We start from the raw sequence: 22371 nt of genomic DNA on the forward strand, positions 1-22371 counted from the left end.
CGTCTTTACACTTTCTCCCCCTTACCACAATGATTCGGTAGTGAGCGTGGTAAGAAAGGGCATCCCTGCCTTATTCCCCTGCAAAGAAAATGTTCAGTATTTCATCATGAAATATGACGTTAACTATGGGTTTTCTAAGATAGGCAACTGATGGGTAGAAAGGGAGATGCAGTAGTTACTATGCCAGTTCACGTAGGACTCCTGCAAGATACTCAAAGGGAAAATGAAAAAAAAAAAGCAGAGTGAAAACTTCCAACAGTTCCCCCTGAAGAGTAAAATTCCCAAACTCACTCAACCTCTTCCAAGGGTACCTTTGTTCCTACACCTTTCTAAGTATTTGCCCCAGACATCTATAAGACTGCACAATCAGGGACTAGAGATAAACAAGGACAGAGATTAATCATCAGAGGACACACCTAAGCCTAACTCTCGCAGAGCCTTGCAAACATGGTCGCTGTCTGCTCTGGAGATGACCAGAGGCAGACAGCACGGAACGGCATTTTATACCTGGAGGACAGCCCTGCCAGTGGGCCAATCACTTCATGTCCCTTGGACAATTCCTTTTTTTGGAGGGAGGGGGAGAAGGGACAAGAACAGTACTTCATGTTGTTGTTCAGTTGCTTAGTCCTCTCTGACTCTGCTGGGAGGATCAAATGAAATAATATACCTAATGCTCTTAGGAGAGTGCCTGACACATACCAGTGTTCCATAACTGTTAGCAATTATTTGAATTTGATGTTAGAAATGTTTCTGAAAACATAGAAGAACCTGAAGAGCCAAAGCAATCTTGAAAAAGAAAAACAGAGCTGGAGCTATCAGGCTCCCGGACTTCAGACTATACTACAAAGGTACAGTAGTCAATGCAGTATAATATGGGCACAAAAACAGCAATGTAGATCAACGGAACACGAAAGAAAACACAGCAATAAACCCGTGCACCTATGGTCAATCAATCTATGACAAAGCAGACAAAAATATACGACAGAGAAGAGTCTCTTCAGTAAGTGGTGCTAGGAAAACTGAACAGCTAAGTGTAAAATTAACTTAGAACATTCTCTAACACCATACACCAAAATAAATGCAAAATGGATTAAAGACCTAAATGTAAGAATGGATACTATAAAACTCTGAGGAATACACAAGCAGGACACTCTTTGACAAAAATCAGAGCATATCTTTTTGAATTCATCTCCCAGAGTATGGAAATAAAACAAAAACAAATAGGACCTAATGAAAGTTAAAAGCTTTTGCACTGCAAAGGAAACATTAAGCAAAACGAAAAGACAACCTACTAATCGGAAAAAATATTGCAAATGATGCAACCAACAAGGGATTAGCCTCCAAAACACACAAACAGTTCATACAGCTTATTATCAAAAACACAAATAACCCAATCAAAAAAATAGGCAGAAGACCTAACAGACATTTCACCAAAGAAGACATACAGATGGTCAAGAGGCACATGAAAAGATGCTCAACATCACAAATAATTAGAGAAACGCATATCAAAATCATAATGGGTGTTACCTCACACTAGTCAGAAGGGCCATCATCAAAAAAATCTACCAATAACAAGTGCTGAAGAGAGCGTGGAGAAAAAGGAACCCTCCTTCAGTGCTGGTGGGAATGTAAATTCATATAGTCACTGTGGAGAACAGTATGGAGGTTCCTTAGAAAACTAAAAACAGAGCTACCATACGATCCTACAATCTTTTTCCCAGAAAAAAACACAGTTTGAAAAGATATATGCACCCCAAAGTTCACTGCAGCACTACTTTCAATAACCAAGACACTGAAGCAACCTAAATATCCATCGACAGGTAAATAGATAAAGATGTGGTATGTGTATATATATGTATGTGTATACACACACACACACAGGAATATTACTCAGCCTTAAAAAAGAATGAAATAATACCATTTACAACAACTATGAACCTAAACAGTATCATACTAAGTAAGCCAGACAAATATCATATATCACTTATATGTGGAATCTTAAAATAAAGAAACGATACAAATAAACTTACATATAAAATAGAAATAGACCCATAGACACATAAAACAAACTTATGCTTATGAAAGGGGAAAGGAGGGGCAGGAGGAGGGATAAACTAGGAGTTTTTGATTAAGATATAAACATTATTATACAGAAAACCAACCAGGATGTACTATATAGCACAGGGTACTGTACTCAATATTCTCAAATAATCTATTAAAAAAAAAGAATATGAATATGTGTGTGTGTGTATCTGAATCACTTTGCTATACACCCAAAACTAACACAACATTGTAAATCAACTATATTTCAATAAAAAATAAATGTTTTTGTGTGGCACCGGGTGACCTTGAAACTGTAAGGAGAGAAGTGTAACAGCATGTTACTTAGCTTTCCAGTGTTCAATATTGACACAGGTATAATAACATGAACACTGCTAACTGGTCTTCCTTTGTCAGAACAAATAATGGGAGACTTAATCATGGTTATTAAATGAAATGTAATTATTAACCTTGACAAATAAAGGGGACAGGGTGAGAGAGAGAATCAGACAGAATCCAAAGGAAAAGCAGTATTTCTTTATGACTTACACTGAGTCAAAAGATACCGCCTTAGACACTGTTATCTGCAAACAGATAGCATCTTAGGTTCATAAATATACTGAGGCAGAAACAAACTAGAGAGACAGAGGTAACCACCAAAAACAAGAAACAGCAGAAACGGGTGAAGATCATCTCTGAAGCCAAACTAGGCGTGCGATAAATGAGACTGCTTTATGATAAATCTATTGTTTTTAAATCAAAAACATGTAATACTTTGTAAAAACATAAACCTATAAGATGTTTAAATAGACAATAAACAAAATAAAAAAACAGTGAAACTCAGTCAAAGTCTAAACTGCAACTTAGCTGTCTTGTTGCAACTTTTTAAAGAGTCTTCAAATAGAAAAGGAATTTGATAAAGAGAAAAATCTATCTTTAACCAAAATCTTAGATTACTTTGACAAAACTAGCAGATAGTCAGGAAAGAAAAATATAGTAAGATTTCTTCTTGTTTGAGAACAATGTTATACATACTGTTTAATATTCCATATTGACAAAAATATCAATTCAAAAAGATTCTTTAAAAATTTAAGGGTATCCTTTAGGGAAACAAACTGTTAAACTGCCTAACTGACTCACTGGAAGAGACCCTGATGCTGGGAAAGATTGCAGGCAGGAGGACAAGGGGATGACAGAGGATGAGATGGTTGGATGGCATCACTGACTGGACAGACATGAGTTTGAGCAAGCTCCGGGAGCTGGTGATGGACAGGGAGGCCTGGCCTGCTGCAGTCCATTGGGTTGCAAAGAGTCGGACACAAACAGCGCCTGAACTGAGAACACTGATTCTCTGAAATCTGTTGTATTTCTGCCAAGAAAACCACTCACATAACAAAATTTGGCAGCTGCTTTTGATAACACTGATGACTTAAACCACGAGCTGATTCTTTAAGGAGACCAATAAAATTGACAAGCTTCTGCAGTCTCACCAAGGAAAATTATGAGAAAAAGGAACACACAACATTCCCATTGTTATACAAAAATACTGCAATGGCTTTTAAAATTTCTTGACCCTCCACACACCGTCGAATCACAGTAAAATTCATCGCTCTCCTTTACAGTGTTGCTGTGCTGTGGTCAGCCGTGTCCGACTCTTTGCGACTCCATGGACTATAGCATGCCAGGCTGCTCTGTCCGTGGGATTTCTCTGGCAAGCGTATTGGAGGAGGTTGTCGTTTACTTCTCCAAGGGATCTTCCTGACCCAGGGATCAAACCTGCTTCTCTTGCATCTCTAGCAGGTGGAGTCTATGCACTACCTGGGGAGCAACTCCTAATATGGTAAAACTCCTCAAAAAAAAAAAAAACTATTTATATTCACAGTGTCTCCACCTCCCTCTCCCCCAACTCTTCCTTCTCTCTCTTCATTTGAGCCCACTAAAATCAAGACTTCTCCCCTCCACTCCCTGGGAATTACTCTGTGAGGATCAGTGGCCTTCACACCGCCAAATGGGAAATTTTGTGTCTTCTCAGACAGCATCTTAGCAACACTGACCAGGTTGATCATTCCCTCCCTGAAATCCCTTCTGCACTTGGCTTCCTGGATACCACAGCCGTCTGATTTACCGCCTCACAAGCTGTCAACAGGGTGGCTTCCCTCTTCTCCTCCAGAGCTCTAAGTGCTGAAGCACCAGGGCTTGGTCCTCCCATCTCTCCTTCTCTTTGTAACACTCCCTATGAGAACTCATCCAGACCCACAGCACAGACACGCTCACTGATGGACTTGCTGTACACTCTCATACTTACATTTGGTCTAGTCTCGCCTATTCGTGAACTCTGTACTCACGTATCCACGTGCATACTCAAATTACCACCTGTATGTGTCTAGCAGACACCTCACATTGAACATGTCCACAAACCTTGGTTCCTCGACCTCCAGCTAGGATATACATCAAAATATTGACAATGGTTACATTTAGGTAATTTTTCCTTGTTTCTGCCTTCAAATTCTTAACCATAAACACATATTACTCTAGAATCAGAAAAATGTTCAAACAGACAACAAACTATAAACAAAAATATGTGCCTTCAGAAAAAAAGGCAGTTCCATTTCAGTTGTCTTTAGGGCTCCCAAGGAATGTCAATTACTTTCTTCCCCCTTTATAATGGATTTTTCTCCAGTCATCAGTAGATATTGATTTATCACTGCCTGGAAAATTCACGGGCAACTCTCAAGAACTGTTTTAAATCAGGCTGCACTGATATCTTCACAGTAATTACAAAATAATTAAATTTCACAGAAATTTTAAAAGATGCTTTGATATGGGAAAAGAAGACCTTGTTACAGGAAAAGAAGAAGAAAAGATCCATCAAGTCCAGTCTAGCTCTGTGAACACAGACAAATGCGCATCCTTGTGACTTTAGTGGGGAGTCCCTGCCCTACGTGTGTCCCAAAGGCCTTTGAAAAAGATAAAGTGTTACACACAGAATACAAAGAATTATGAAATGCAAAAGAAAACCAATTTTAGCACCAGCAGCAGCATGATAGTGGAAAGAACAAGTACTGGGATATAATTTAGGTAATGCAGGTATTTCCAACAGTGTTATCGCTAAGATCCCTAACCTCACCCTACAGGTTCCCCATAAGGAAAACAACATCCACACTTATGTTAAGGACTGAATGGTTGGCTGCATTTAACAGCACAGGGCCTGCCATAAGACTTATCGTTATTATTGCCAACTTTATGCAAGTGACCAAAAGAAAACTACATTTTCCAAGGTTCTACAAACCCAAGAAGTTAAGCTACAAAATAGAGTGATTCCGGAACCTCTAAGAATGAAAGTATGAGTAAGCCTAGTAATGATCTCAACAAGATAAAAAGAAAGTATTAAGACTACACAAGTCTGCTCAAGAGAATGGATAATCTCATAGACCCAAAGAATTCCCAACTAAAAGATGACATTCATCCAACAGAACATACTTCCACACTTCCATTACAGATGAGGAAACTGAAGTCCTGATAGGATAGTATCTTAAAGTCAAAAATGTCTTCTGCCCCTAGGTCCAAATATTACATTTCAATTCATATTACATGATCTAAATAGTGACGCTGTGTTGAGGACAGGGCTAAAAGTGAGGAGGAAGAAAACAAAGAATAGAGGGAAATGTCTCAAGTGTCCTCTGCGTGTGATGAGAACAACGTTAGACAAAGATTAAAAGGACATTTAGGGAACAGACATTTCCCCTTATTACTCAATATTCAGTTCGTTAATTTCTGATCAACACTTCTTGAATTACATAAACAATCTCATAGATATTAAAAAGAAACTGACACTAAACTAGGCTGAACTTAAACCAAAGTCTGAAGTTACACCCAATGAAATTTCTGTAGAAATTTAAAAGAAAGACACAGTGCTGGAGATATTTCACCAAAAGTTACTTTCAATACAGAATAATAAGTGTTCCTGTCCTACATTCATAATGAAATATTCACGCCATTTGTTTTCAAGCTGTAAAAATTATAGCCGTGATTTACATTGTTTATTTCTGATTGCCTAGAGGAAGTGAAAGCCTTAAAACTAGACCTTGGTCAGAATGACCTTCTGTAGGTCTAAGACTTGACAAATATAGTATGCAAAGTAACTGAAAACACAAGCAAACCACAGAAAAGGGACCCTTGAAATTCCCAACCACCCCAGAAACACCTTCTCATCCCGACTTCTAATAAATTGGAGTCAAAAAAAAAAAAAAAAAAAACGGATTAAGAGGAAAAAACATTAAGTAACAATGTTAATTAAATAAGGCAGCAGTTATAGTAGATCTTCCCTGGTGGCTCAGTAGATAAAGAATCTGCCTGCAACGCAGGAGACCCAGGTTCAGTCTGGGTAGGGAAGATCCTTTGGAGAAGGGAATGGCTACCCACTCTTGCTTGGAAAATTCCACAGACAGAGGAGCCTGGCGGGCTAGAGTCCACAGGGTCACAAGAGTCGGACACAACTTAGCAACTAACACCACCAACCACCACCACTGCAGCTGCAGTAGAGCAATTATAATATGAATCACAGATATGAAACTTTCTAATTTTAGTAGAGGTACTAAATTGAAATGCTTTATTTAAAGATAACCTAATCCACTAATCCCTGGTAGGCAATACAGTGCTAGGTATCTCAATAAACATAGCTAAAACTAAAATTTTAAAATCTGTTTCTCATTACTGATGTTAACCTGGAAGTCAAAATTACCATCTCTAAAATGGAAAATATCGAGCTGTAGACTTTCCACCTAGTCTTCAAAGAGCTACTTTCCAACATACAATCCCAAGATTTAGTCAGCTAAGTAGTATTAATCTGAGGCCTATTTTTAAAAAAGCTGAAAGATTCCTCAGTTCAACTATTATTTGAGGAACAACTGACTAAGCAAATACTATTGTTTTTCATCTGAGATGGAAAGTGTTTTGGCAGTACTGTCTTTCTAAATTCTACCCAAAAAAGTAATACCATTTCAGAAGCCTCCCCTAACCATCTATCACAGCTATTCATTATTCTTGATTAGAGAAAGAAAGAAAAAAAAAAAATCTGTTAGCAGTTACTCTCTGCCTGATGAATTTACAACACTAAGTGTTTCTTTACTTGCGTAATTTGTTTGCCCTTCCTACGGGAAGGGCTGGGCTGTGCTGTGCCTAGTCGCTCCGTCGTGTCTGACTCTCTGAGACCACGTGGACTGTAGCCCACCAGGCTCCTCTGTCCATGGGGACTCTCCAGGCAAGAACACTGGAGTGGGTTGCCACACCCTCCTCCAGGGGAATCTTCCCAACCCAGGGGTTGAATCCAGGTCTCCCGCATTGCAGGTGGATTCTTTACCATCTGAGCCACCAGGGAAGCCCTCCCATACCATACAAAGTACCACAAACTGGGATAGAGAAGAAGGAACAAGAATCAAACAAAGACCTCTGAACATATCCAAGTGCTGTGAACAGTTTAGAAGTGTGACAGAAACACTGTGAAACTCAAGTGGAATTATTTTTGAAGTCTGAAAGGTATGGCAAATAAGCTAACCACAGGACAGCTTTCCCTCTGGAAAGGAGTGTGTAAAGAGGGACTGATGGATCTGTTTGTATCCCAGATTCAAGGACGTGGGTTCCAAAGGATCCTGGCCAATCCAGGCAATGAACCCACTGCTCAAGCCGGACTAGCCGCACCACTCACCACTCACCAGAGCCACATTCATCACAGGTGGGTGTGTCCTACAGAGGCCGAAAGAAAGTGGTTCCTCTTGGGTTAGATACAATCAGAAGCTACAAGATACAGTTATGTATTCTCCTTTCCCTGCAAGTAGGAGGATCACAGAGAACTGCAGAACTGTTCAGAGGACCGAAAGAAATATATTCCTTCTACACGTAATTTTTTGGGTAGAATGGGCAAATTTTCACAACTTTTATATCACGTTAAAGTAAAACAATTTATGTGACCTGACTGTAAAAATAATACTTGATCATAGTAGGAAATAAGAGGGGAAAAAAAAATCACCTAAAACCCAAATCCAAAGACAACCACATAGTCTCTCTCCACTCAGAAGTATGTGCAGGGCAGCAGTGACATCTACACACTACCACGTGTAAAGCAGACAGCTGGTGGGGAGCTGCTCTGTAACGGGGGGCTCAGTGCTCTGTGATGACCTGGGGGGGCTGGAGGGGCTCAGGGGAGGGGGGAGGCTAAGAGCTAAAGGATGTATGTGTACACACAGCTGATTCACTTTGCTGTCCAGCAGAAATATACTCCAACTGTAAAGCAAATATACTCCAATTAAAAAAAAAAAAAGAACCTGTCTGTGCATAGTGTTGGTGTAAGTAGCAGGCAAGCATGACCCTGTGGGCCATCCTGCTATCATTCGCCCCCCTCATGTTCTAACCAAATCCTGATTGTGCCTACAAGTCTACTCCACCTGAGGCCATGCGTTTCTGGGGGTAGCAAACCCTAGTCCCAACCTAAGATGAATCACAGTCCGTTTCAGCCCATCACTGTGGTCCCACTTCCCTTGACACTGGTTTAGACGTACACGTAAGCAATGCTGACTCAACAAGAGGAGAGGCTGGGGTGGCATCTACTATGAGGTCTTCAGGACAGGCCTTTACCACTCACTGATAGAGAACATCACCAAAAAAAAAAAAGTCTTCTTCCAAGAAACTTAGTCATATTTATTTGTACACTTGAACTTGTGGCAGTCATCTTGCAACCATAAGGGGAACTAGCCGTGGGCAAAATAAACACATAGCCTGCATTTTCAACTTTTTCTCACTGACCTTACTTTTAAAAACATACACACACAGACACACAATCTTTCTGACCCAACCACCCCTTACTAACACCTCTCTCTCTTCTCTAGTCTTCATTGATAAGCTTCTTAAAAAAGCTGTCAAGACAAGCTGTTTCCGCTACTAAACTATACACTCATCATTTACATTCCTAGGCTTTTTTAATTTCCCAAAACTTAAGCTTCTTCTATCCTACATTTTCAAGGCACATTTGACACGTTGCTATTTTGGCAATGAACACACGCTACAGTAATAGTTTACCCTGTAAATTATAATCTCTGAAAACACTGCCAGTATCAAGAAAAATTCCTGGCATATAAAGCACAAATATTTGTTTCATAAATGAAATGGAAATCCAAGGCCTAACAAACAGGCATATCCCAAATGTTAAAATGAGTGTAGCAACCCTACTATCTACACGCACCCGAATGTGCGTTTGTGTGCGTTAAGCTGGCAAGAAGAACAGATGCACAGGAAGATAAGACAGCAAAGTGCCTTGAAACCTGAAGACACAATTCTTCTTTACTCTCCAGTGATCAGATGGCTGGTCAAAGTTAACTGAACAGGAGAGGGGAGGACGTTTCCACACTGGTATCTGAGAACCAGTGGCGGGAAGGCATGCCAGTCGACTCTGCCACTGTCCAGCACAGCTGCCGACCTGCTCCAGGGAGGAAGCGGTGCCCCCGCCCTCCTGGGGCCTGGAGCTGGTGACGAACCTGACCAGTGACAACAGGCACACCTCAAAGGCCAAGTGCGCACGCACACACAACACACAAAAGCCAAGGAAATACATTCAGAGCTTAAACTGTACTTGAAACAGTCCAAGAGACAACGAAGCAGGCAGAGTTGGGGGCAGTTCCAGATTCAGCCCTACCAGCACTTCCTTTGGAATGACAACTAGGAATGAAGGGATGTAAGCAAAGAACTCTACTCAGCTGAGCAAAAACACTTTTCTACTTCAAAAGTCACTTCCTAGTGTGAAAGAACTGATTAAAAGGGCAATGGCTTTTTCCTTACTTCCCCTTGTAATTTTAGTAATAAATCCTATCTAGAGGAGAGTCTTGGGCCATGCTGGGAACACTCCTCAGAAAAACAGCAAATAAAGAGACACTAGATATTTTTCCAGTGTTCATGTATGGATGTGAGAGCTGAACCATAAAAAAGGCTAAGCGCCGAAGAATCGTTGCTTTTGAACTGTGGTATTGGAGAAGACTCTTGAGAGTCCCTTGGACTGCAAGGAGATGCAACCACTCAATCCTAAAGGAGATCAGTCCTGAGTGTTCACTGGAAGGACTGATGCTAAAGTTGAAGTTCCAATACCTTGTCACCTGATGCGAAGAGCTGACTCACTGGAAAAGACCCTGATGCTGGCAAGATTGAGGGCAGGAGAAGGGGACGAAGAGGATGAGATGGTTCGATGGCATCACCAACTCAATGGACATGAGATTAAGCAAGCTCCAGGAGATGGTGAAGGACAGGGAAGCCTGACGTACTGCAGTCCATGGGGTCGCAAAGAGAGACACGACAGAGAGACTGAACAACAAGATACTTTGAAAATGGAAAGTGTCTTGGGCCAAGGTCTGACAATCACAGTTTATAAAACAGTTCAGTGCACAATGCCAATGAAATCAGTGATGAAATTACTGATCTAATGAAATTACTGATCTTACCAAACCCCACTAACTCCAAAAGGACAACCTTATCATTGAAACCTAATAAATTCACTGAAAGACTAATAAATCTTTTATAGCTGCCTATTTCATAGCAAACTTTCTGAAGGACAAGTACGTCTCCTCACCGATTTAACTGACTTCCAAAAGACGTTGGCACACTTTAGAGGAGAATAAGGTATTAAGGATATGAAGACAGCACCAAGTAGGAAGTAAAGTGGATGGGTCATACCATTCCAACAGGCTCCTAAGAGGTCATCTCTTTAGGCAAAAATATCTCCCTTGGGAAACCTAGAGGCTGACCAGTCAGTAAAAAGAGAGATCAGTGTGTGTGCTGGGGAAGAGGGAGGCAGGAGGAGGAGGCAAGACATTCCCTATATGCATACCACTGTTAGTCTATAACCTTAGAGGTGGGACACTGCCAATGTCCAGGCTACAAACAAATGGAAAAAATGACCCCACAATATAAAACGCTTTTTAATGTAATTCGACTTTAACAGGGGATGGGGAAATGGAGTGCAGCTGACCACGATGACTAAGATCCAATCTAAGAAATGACAAAGTGAAAATGACTTCACCAGATAGTACCTGGGGGACAGTTATTTCCTTACAAAAATATCCTTTGATTACTAAGTTTCCTAAGCCATTAAGAAAATGACTTACGTCTATTTTGTAAAAGGCCTGACTTGCACAGAGCTCCAGCTGCATGGAGGTAACATTCTCTACACGCTGTCAGTACTGAGAAAAGAGCCAGCAGCCCGCTGACTCCATGGCAAGCCCGCTGTGCTTCTAGGACAGTCATTAACAACCAAGATCCTGGCAGCCGTTATGTCTTTGTTCCTTGTATTTGCTTGGGGACAATTTTTATGATGCTATTAATATTCTCTAAACTGGCCGTGATCCTCAATAACACAAAGGATCGGTTCTAGAGGAATGATCATATTAAAGGAGAATAGTAGCTAGGCAAACCAAATTATATTTTGCCCAATCTAATCCTAAGTCAATTACAAGGACAAAGAAGTCACAAGATAAGTTTTCTTTCTATCTTAGGAGATGAACTAAAAGAATGATTTAAATCCAGCTGCTTTCTCAATCCTCACACCCAAGATGCAAACAGAAAGCAGAATTCTCAGTGATCGAGAGTTTTATTTTGGTACACATTTCAAACTTAAGAGTGCAGCAAACATTGTTTACTCTTTCGAAAATTCCCAATTTCCAAAACACAGAACTAAAATGAATCCACATTATACCACCAATGCAGCAGGGCTTCCCTCATAGCTCAGTTGGTAAATTATCTGCCTGCAATGCAGTTGACCTGGCTTCGATTCCTGGGTCAGGGAGATCCCCTGGAGAAGGAAATGGCAACCCACTCCAGTATTCTTGCCTGGAGAATCCCATGGACAGAGGAGCCTGACAGGCTGCACTCCATGGGACTGGAGTCAGACACGACTTAGTGACTAAACCACCACCACCAATGCAGCATCTGACAGTTTACTGAACACACACAGCCAAACCACATTCAGTGTTCCATGGAGATAAAAGAGAAGACATATCATTGTCAGTAAGAAACTGACACATTCTAGTCAAAAGGATGGTCAAAACCTTTGACATGACCTTTCTGAACTACTAACAGATACAAGAAGCTATGTGATAAATATACCCACTGTTCATCATCAATACCTTTCTATATTAATACGGGGACGTAAAAAAGTACACCACCTAGACGTAACTGGCAGGTAAATTTACATTGCAAATATTCACAACATACAAGCCATAAATGAGAATCAATATTAATCAATCAGTTCTGTCTTGATGTTAATAAGCAGGAAGAGAGCGGACAGGTTACTAACCTTGCCGGACCACAGTGTCCTCAATGATAAAGGGAGGAATAAACAGACTAGATGCAGGATGGCAGGTGTTTTCATTTATTAAAAAGCCAATTCCAATTAACTGGTAACAACTGCCTCTAGAGCGTTTTTTTGTTTTATTTTGTTTTGTTTTTTATGAAGTACACTTTATTCTGATTCACATTTGAGTTTCTTTGGAGAACCTCTAGAGCGTTTGATGGAGACTTTAATCGGCTGATCCCTTTAATAAAAAGCCACGTCCTGTGTTCCTTGCCCTCAGAAGCAGTCTCTGAGATGCTGCGAGAGATTTGTCAGGATGTGCACTTGAGTTGTTTCCCCAGCAGCAGCCATGCGCGGCACACCCACACGCTTCTCTTCAATCTCTCCTCTGATCAATGGTTGAAAGCAGCTCAAGGAGGCTGCAAGATGGGACTGGAACCAAGTACTTCAATGAACTAAAGAACAGACAGTAACAACCAACTCACATGTTTAACGCGAAGCCAGCACTGTTCTAAACCCTTAACACATTAACGCACTTAATCGGCGATCGCCTCTATGACGCAGATTCTATTATCATCATCCCGTTTTACAGATGGGAAAAGGAGTTACGACCAAGTGAAGTAACCTGTCTGAGGCTTCACGGCAGGTAAGTAACGGAGCAAGAACTTGGCCTTCAGCAGTCTGGCTTTAGGTGACTCACTTCCAATAACTCTACTTACTGCTTCTCCGTCAACTGTACAGTGATCAGACCCACCACTTCAGTTCTGTCAATGCTATGTGATCAGCCAGAAGCCCAGGTTTCACGGTGGGTGTACCGCTCCACTTTATCTGCAGTCATGAAACGTTTGCTTTCTCCAAGGGGCCTGGATTACGGCAATTAGTGCTCAAATTACCCATACTTTGGGCTTGGGCAGATTACCTTATTTGGCTTTTTTTTTTTTTTTAATTAAAATAGTTTCATAAGTCATCCATTCCACCACATAAAATACACCATTTAGTAGTGCGTGCATGTGTGTGCCAAGTCATGTCCAACTCTTTGTGACCCCACGGACTGTATAGCTCTTCTGTCCATGAGAATTCTCTAGGCAAGAATACTGCAGCGGGTTGCCATGCCCTTCTCCAGGAAATCTTCCCAACCCCGGGATCGAACCTGTGTCTCTTATGTCTCCTATGTAGAAGCCTCAGGAAATTGAGTTTAGGGTTAGGACGATTCTCCCATTAACAGAACACTGGTCAGAAAGCTGGGAGGAAGAGGTGATTCCTTAAACCTAAGTCTTGGAGAGGATCGGCATTGTAATGAGAATCTCTGACAACTGGCCGTTTTAAGGGGCTTTGCGACCATCATTCTCAACATCATTTCCCACAGTACAGCAGTGCAAAAGGCATAGGGCCTGCACGGTTTTAACTGAATGGTAAACACCATCCCCCAGCATGCTTGGAAGGTTGATTTTCTGAGTAAGTCATATTCTCCTAAGGGGTGAAATGCCACTTTCCAAGTAATCTGCTGAATATGTAGTCTTTTTAATCCTTGTAAAAGGGGCCCCTTGTAAACTTGGCCCCTAAAAATGCAGACTTCAAGGAGTAACAGCACAGAGTAATTTTTCAAAGAATATGTTACATACAAATTATACTCCATTGTGCAAATTATCTTCCAGTTGTCCCTTTCACATATTACTACACTTCTGGTCCTATCCATGAAACAAACCAACCTCCTGACTTGTCTCCAAATTCAAAATACATGGTATCATAGGCAATGGGCAACTGTGCATTTTTTATTTCCATTCTCAACATTAATAATGACAAAATGTACCCTCAAGCTTCTAAATCTTTAGAACACAGCATTTAAAAAAAAAAACACTACACATGAAATAAAAATTTATATTAAGAACATTTGAAAGAATGATAGCTTTTAAGAGGAAGTCACAAGTTAAAAAAAAGAAAAAAAAACCCTAGTTGTTGAAAGAGTATTATTGGCAGTGGTTAACAAACTCTTTATGCTTCCAACAGAAGCTGGGGGGTGGGGGTGTGTGTGCAAAAAACTCATGTTATAAAACATGCATGTACTACTGTTAGTCTGTACCTTGAAGACTAATATATATTTTTTTCATTTACTTTTATTAGTTGGAGGCTAATTACTTTACAATATTATAGTGGTTTTTGCCATACACTGACATGAATCAGCCATGGATTTACATGTGTTCCCCCCCCCCCCCACCTCCCTCCCCATCCCATCCCTCTGGGTCATCCCAGTGCACCAGCCCCGAGCACTTGTCTCATGCATCCAACCTGGACTGGTGATCTGTTTCACACTTGATAATATAGTCTTATTTTATAGAGGTGATGTTTAAAAAAAAATCAAGGGCTTATTGCTTTCTTCCAAATGAATCATCTGGTACCCACCTTAGAAGCCTGAATCCCTAAAAAATTTATGATTTCCAATCTCTTCTAGTTGCAAACGTAAAGCACCATTTTCTACTACAAAATATCTTAAATAAAAGCCCATCAAAAAGAAAAAAGAATCATTCATTCTTCTGACCACAGATGAGGGCCAGCTGCTCCCAGTCCACATTTCCCACCCCTAAACTTTGTAGACAATAGGGACTGTATGCCTGGGTCTTGGGCTCGTTTTTAAGGCAAGAAGTAATGGTCCAACATGGAAAGACACCAGCGTCATCACTCCTAAGACAATAAGACAGCCAGCCAGATGGTTTGCCTTCCATCAGTCAGCACTTTCTAGACTTGACCCAAAGAGACCTGTTAATTCCACCCACGTTCTCCTTTCTGCCATCAGAAACTACTACTGTACGCCTGAAAAGCCACGGTCCATGAAAAACCAAGAGGCAGGCTCCTTTGGCGTTCTCCTAAAGAAATCTTTATGAAGAACAGATTAAGTGCATTTTCTGAGATGTATACACCACACAACAGCAAAACCACAACGGGGAAACAAAAAGACCCTGAGTGCAGTAAGAGAAATGAGTATTTCTGTTACAGTACTGTTGGGAGGTGACTTCTAGCTGCACATTTCTTCCTCTGGTTTAGCTCTCACTGGCACAAATTTCTCAGGCACTAGGTCACGAGGCTGCTCTGTGTTTAAACACCACCTCAGCATTACTTGGCCGCTTCCTAAAAGTGCTGGCACCTTACCCACTGATTACCTGCATATACACACACACACACACACACACACACACACACACACACACACCCACCCACCCACCCAGCTTCAGGCCCCTGAAGCAACCCTTCTGGAGCGCTCCTTGGCCTTTTATAGTGGAGGCATGTGATGAGCCTACCGGCACCAGCTGTTCCTAATTACCTCTCGGCTGGGGCGAATGACTCAGCAGCCCAACTTTCTTTTTAAGGAGTCATCTACCTTGCGAGCCAACCAACAAACTGAACAATGGTAAAGCACTTGACACTGTTATAGGTTAAACAACAACAATCACGCAGGATGCCGGGCTAGCACTTAAACCAAGGCCGTCCTACTGCAAGCTGACTCATCAGGTGTCTCCCCCCACCCCCACCCCCTTCCCAGGCTTCCCTAGTGGTTCAGAGGGTAAAGAATTTGCCTGTAAAGTGGGGAACCCAGGTTCGATCCCTGGGTGGGGAAGATTCCCCTGGAGAAGGGAATGGCAACCCACTCCAGTATTCTCGCCTGGAGAATCCCACGAACAGAGAAGCCTGGCGGGCTACACACCACGGGGTACAAGAGAGTTAGGCACGGCTGAACGACTAACATCTTTCTTTTACTCCAAGGGCTGAAGTAGCAAGCGTTTCCCAGTCCAGCCAGCCCTTGCACCACTACCCAAGACCAGGAAGAAGCCAGCCGGCGTCTTCCCACTTTTCGGCTTGACCATGTGAAGCGCTCAAGCGCGCTCCGTCACTCACACGCCCGGGTGTTTCCACCCCTTTACCATTCGGAACTGCCGCCGGAAAGGCAAACCCCTCCTGGCCATAAGGAGTGTCAAAACACAGGAACCCAAGGTCTAGCCGTACCGCCCTCCACACCCGATACTGACAGAATTCTCCCCAAAAGACAAGGCGTCCCTACAAAACAGCCTTTTGTTCCTCCGAGCCTGACCTCAGTAGCTTGTTCCCCACCCCCGCCCCCACCCCCACGCAGTTCCTTCCACAATGACTACTACGCTGTAGCTCGGAATCAGCCCGAATCCAACGCTCACTTTGCACAAAAGCCTTTCTGCACGGTTCTACTCAATGACAAAAACCCGCCGCGCAAGGACGCGCGAGCGACGGCACTCGCCTGAAACACGCACAAAGCTGGCGTCTCTACGAGCAACACCCACTCTCACCCGACAGCGAGAGCGTTTAATCACAGCGTGCCGGGCAAAACTCCCAACAAAGAGGGGTTGGGGAGGGGGCCTGGGATCCCCCGGGGGCCCCCAAACCAGTCTTGGGCTAAATCCAGCCAGCCCCGCAAGGTGGTGTTTGTGCTCCAACCACCAACTCGGCCTTTCTGAGTCCGCGATTACACGCGCCACCTACACCCCCCGGCTCCCCCCGCCCAGGCTGGGCAGACGGGAGGCCGACAGCTCGCGGGCCGCGGCGGCCGAGGGTGGGCGGGAGAACAATACGGAGCCGGGCCGGGCCGGGCCAGCCGCGCGGGCGGTACTGAGGTGTCACAGCCGGGCGCGAGGGATCGGGGCGGGGGTGGGGTGTGCCCGGGAGGCGGCGGAGGGGCACCCCAGCCCCGCGGCGCCGGGTAAAGTACAGAGCCGGTCCGTAAACAGCGGCGCCGGCGTCGCGCGGGGCCGCTCGCCCCTTCCGGCAGACGCGGCCACTTCCAGGAACCGGAGCCCGCGGCCGCCCCGCGCGAGCCCCGCTCAGAGGCCCCCCGCGCCAGCCGCCCAGAACCAGAGAGCGGCCGCCCCGAGTCCTCCCCTCCGCCGCCTCCCCCGGACCCTCCTGAGACCGCCCCTCACCGGCCGACGGCCCAGACCGCGCGCCGCCGCCGCCGCGCCGAACCCTCCCGGCGAAGGGCGCCCGGGACGCGCGAGCCACTCACCACAGCCGAGACGCGGTGCGGCCCGACTGACGGCGGCGAGCGAGCCCGACGGGCCGCGCGGGCAGCGATCAGGTGACTCACTCCCTCCGCGCCCCACCCCTCCTTCTCTCCGACGCCGCGGCCGCACCGCCCCCGCCCCTCCCGGCGCCAAAGCCCCGCCCACCCGCTTCGCCAGGCCCCGCCCCGTGGGCCAGCCTCGCGAGGCCCCGCCCCTCCCGCTCCGGCTCGCCTAAACCCCGCCCTCCCGAAAAGCCCGCCCCACACGCCGGCAGGGAATCCCGGCTCTGCGGATGCCTGCAACCGGCTCCCTGCGGCCGAAGCCCACCCAGCGGGAATGCAGGGTGGGACCACACGCGGGTACCGGGCAGGGCAGGCTAGTGCAGGCGATGGTGTCTTTGCAACCTCCGCGGGCGGCGCCCCTTTGCAGGCACAGCCCGCTGTCTGAACGAAAAACAAACCACCTGAGGACCATCATCTCCTCCTTTCCTGCTTCAAGAGGAAAGGAAAAGCCTGATGGCCTGCTGGCTCGGAGTGTTGCCTGGACACCCGAAGTCGAGTGCCAGCGGACACCAGGAGGGGAAGACGAGCGCCGGCCCACGTCCCTCTCCCCAGACCAGACCCCATCAGAGAAAGCTTCTGGCAGCACGCTCCTCTGCCTTCTCCTGGGTGTGGCGGGGCCCCCAGGTTCGCAGATATTTGAGCTTGCTGATAGGGATGCATCAAGTAAACCCAGGATTTTGTAGAAAGTATCTGGCAGCCCTGGTGTCTGACTGTGAAAACAGCAGCATCGGCTAGCAGGTGTCCCCTTTACACCGTGGCTGCCGGGAAACTTGGAATCGGGTTCAGCGCCCCAGCGGTGTCAGCCAGCTCATCTCGGCCCTGGGTCAGGCATTCATCTCTTCTGCTGTTTACTCTGGTCTTTATCCAGTTTTCGGCTTTAAAATTAAGTTCCCAGTCCACTTAAGCATCTCTGCAGTTCAAAGCACTGACTGTGGGCAGAGACGCCCACCTGGCAAAAAGCCTACACTTCCCAATCCAACGGGAGACCCGAGTGCCCTTTCACTGTGCCAGTCGATTGGAGGCCAGATCTTGGGATTTTTGCAATCGGCTTTTGATTCAGGTTGAAACACAGACACTGATGGCTGGACAGCATCAGCACCAGGAGGTGAAGGCTCATTCTGGGGCACAGGAAGACAGCCCCGCACCTCCCAGTGCAAAAAAGGCCACCAAGTTAACAAAACTCAGGTATTGTCACTAATGTGACAATTAGTTGTCACAATTAATTGTCACTAATGTGACAGTTAGTTGTCACAATTAATTATCACTAATGTGACAGTTAGTTGTCACAATTAATTGTCACTAATGTGACAGTTGTCACAATTAATTGTCACTAATGTGACAGTTAGTTGTCACCATTGTCACTAATGGGACAACTTCTAAGATTTAAAAAAGGCAAAAATAATTTTAAAAAATAAGCTATTAATATAAGGATATATTGTACAACACAGCAATATTTATTTTATGATGACAACAAATGAAGTATAACCTTTAAAAATTCTGACTACATTTGTACTCACAGACTGAGACTGAGAGACATTTGAGTTACATCCAAAATACACAGGAAAATGATGAGTGAAATTGTGTGGAGTCCAAGGAGCGAAGTGATTGACTGTTACCTAGAATTTGGCCAGGAGGTGACATTTGCGTTAAAGAATGGGACACTACAAGCGAAGGAGGGAAGACTGCATGCAACAGTCTAAAGGTGGAAGGCAGATGGCATTTCAGGCTGCCTGAGTGCGTGCGTGCATGTCTGCTCAGTCATTGACTCTTTGCTAACCCCATCGACTGTAGCCCACCAGGCTCCTCCATCCGTGGGATTCTCCAAGCAGGAATACTGGAGTGGGTTGCCATCCTCTTCTCCAGGGTATCTTCCTAATCCAGGAACCAAACCCGCATCTTTTATGTCTCCTGCATTGGGCAGATGGGTTCTCTACTACTAGCGCCATCTGGGAAACCCTTGTGTTTATTTAATATTGAAGTGGTAAGTAAGGTGAAAGGACTGTAGCCTCTGACTTAGGATGTTCACAACTTCTAAGATTTAAAAAAGGCAAAAATAATTTTAAAAATAAGCTATTAATATAAGGACATATTATACAACACAGTCATATTTATTTTATGATGATAATAAATGAAGTATAACCTTTAAAAATTCTGAGTCACTATATTATACACCTGTAACATATAACATATAATATTGTACATCCCCTATACTTCAGTTTTTTAAAAGGCAATAATAGAGAAAGAAAGAAGATAATATTGGAGCTGAAGAACTTAATGTGACAGGGGCCAGATTGGTGAAAGAGGTGCTACTGGAATACCAGATTTATTCACAACCTAAGTGGCTCAATGTAGGGTCTGAGTAGGGAAAAATTCTTGTGCCTCCAAAAACCAGTTGGGAATTAAAAATGGCAAAAACTCTTTTGTTACTCTCTCCATCAAGAGAGGAATTTGTTTTCCAGCCATTTGAATCTGGACTGATGCTGTAACTGCATAGCCAGGAGAACACTGCAGAAATGATTCTGGGTTTAGTCTTTGGATTGTCATCTCCCACTTCCTCTTTCTTGGGACCCTCCCTCTCAGACAAGTCACCATGCTGTGACAAGCTCAGCATGGGCCATGTGTACCCTCTCTAGTCAACTGCCCCCAGCAGAGCAACCGGCCAATTTGTTGTTTTTTAGTCGCTCAGTCGTGTCTGACTCTTTGTGACCCCATGGACTGCAGCAGGCCAGGCTTCCCTGTCCTTCACCATCTCCAGGAGTTTTCAGATACTCATCACTCATGAGTCAGTGATATTATCTAACCATCTCATCCTCTGTTGCCCCCTTCTCCTCCTGCCCTCAGTCTTTCCCAGGCAGGCTACTGTCCATGTCTCTCAACCAGCCAGTATTTGGCATCAAATGTTTCATGAGTGAGTCACCTTTGATGTTCTGTTCTAGTCAAGTTTAAACATGACTCCAACCCAGCCAAAAACAAAACCAAAAAACTCCCAACAGAGTCCAATGAATTCATAAAAACATAAGATAATAAAATGATTGCTGTTTTAAGCCACTAAGTCTTGGGGTAGTTTGGTTAAGGAAAATATCTGGTAATGCAATAGAGCATGAAAATATAATTAAATTTGTGAGGAAACTCACAAGGTCAGTGGTCAAGGCTGAGAGGAAAGTTCAGATAAATAAAACAGGAAATATGTACAAGAGACTCGTTTTAAACCTGTGTCAAGCTCCTTGATCTGAGATGACACTTGAGATTCTCCTCAATTACAAATTAATTGTGCCCCAAAATTTCTTCAGTCAGCTGTGTTGATAGAATTAAGTAGAGAAATTGTTATTCTCTCAGAAGTTAATGCTAAAAATTGTTCTTCACATATATATACATATACACATGTTGTTCATATATGTATATATATGTGAAGCTCAAACTCCAATACTTTGGTCACCTCATGCAGAGAGTTGACTCATTGGAAAAGACCCTGATGCTGGGAGGGATTGGGGGCAGGAGGAGAAGGGGACGACAGAGGATGAGATGGCTGGATGGCATCACCAACTCAATGGGCATGAGTTTGAGTAAACTCTGGGAGTTGGTCGTGGACAGGGAAGCCTGGCGTGCTGCGATTCATGGGGTCGAAAAGAGTCAGACACGACTGAGCGACTGAACTGAACTGAACGTATGTTGTTGTTGTTGTTGTTCAGTCACTAAGACGTGTCCAACTCTTGACACTCAGGATGCCCTCTGCCTCTGTAAAGTGAAGAAAGTGAAAGTGGCTCAGTCATGTCCCACTCTTTGCGACCCGACCCCATGTGCTGTAGCCCACCAGGTTCCTCTGTCCATGGGATTTCCCAGGCAAGAACGCTGGAGTTGCCGTTTCCTTCTCCATGTTATCTTCCTGAGCCGGGGATCAAACCCTTGTCACCTGCATTGGCAGGCAGATTCTTTACCAGAGCCACCAAGGAAGCCCACCCTTTACCTGGAGCTATTGCCAAAGCAACTTGATTCTAGGGCTGGTGCTAACCCTCCACCTTGGCTAGCCTCAGGGTACACTGCTGTCCATTTCCTGTCTGTTTCCCACCTGTCCCCAGATTTATTCACCAGGTCCAGTCTTGGGGATAACCAGTGTGAATATATTAAACACATACGAGGAAAGAATGTAACTGTCAAAAAGAGGAACCCATCAAAATCTGAAGCCAAGAAGAGGGGAGCCAGAGAAGCAAACACAGGCAATACATGCTGGCACTGGGGTGTGAGGGTGAGGATGCGTCAGCCAAGGACGCGGGAACAGGCATCTCCTGCTTTTCAAAAGTTCACTTTATACCACTTTGATTTTTACAGAATACCTGCATGAGTACTTAGCTTTACTAACCAAAAGAAATCTGAAGAGGGTTTTTATTTTTACGGAAAAAAAGTGAAAATAGCATTCAGCTTTTGTTTCCCGGAGAAGGGCATAGCAACCCAATCGAGTGTTCTTGCCTGGAGAATCCCATGTACAGAGGGGCCTGGCGGGCTGCAGTCCATGGGGTCGCGAAGAGTCGGACACGACTGAGCGACCAACACTTTTATTTTAGAGGCAGCGCGCATCCTGAGCGCCAAGAGTGGCGCCACCCAGCTCATCCCCTGAGAACTGCCCTCGGCATCTCGGTGTTAAGCTGCCACAGTTCCGAGGTGTATCCAAGCAACTGTGTTTTATCTCAATTTATTTTGAGCATTCATTAGCAATATATAGCCTAAGGTTATTACTTTGTAACTTTATGCCATTTCAGCTTGTGAAAGCTTTCATAGGAACACTCCACTTTCTCTCAGAAGGTGAGGAAAACTGTATTTTATTCCCAGGTACTGTTACCTACAGGTAATGGGGAGGATGGGAGCTGAGGGCTACCGTGTCTTAGTTCCACTAGATTAGCCACCTAGGTCACCCCATTTACATCGC

At 44.2% G+C, this 22371-nt stretch overlaps 1 protein-coding gene across 1 annotated transcript in view; it reads right to left on the reverse strand.

Annotated features, from left to right (window-relative positions):
• Positions 1–17521, reverse strand: part of BACH1 (BTB domain and CNC homolog 1) — a 46204-nt gene extending 28683 nt beyond the window's left edge. The window contains exon 1 of the mRNA XM_061134308.1: positions 17391–17521. The gene's annotated coding sequence lies outside the window, so the exon portion shown is untranslated. The remainder of the gene's footprint in view (positions 1–17390) is intronic.
• Between the last annotated feature and the right edge of the window lie 4850 nt (positions 17522–22371).

The sequence above is a fragment of the Dama dama genome, chromosome 31, assembly GCF_033118175.1.
Source record: "Dama dama isolate Ldn47 chromosome 31, ASM3311817v1, whole genome shotgun sequence".
Classification (NCBI taxonomy): Eukaryota; Metazoa; Chordata; class Mammalia; order Artiodactyla; family Cervidae; genus Dama; species Dama dama.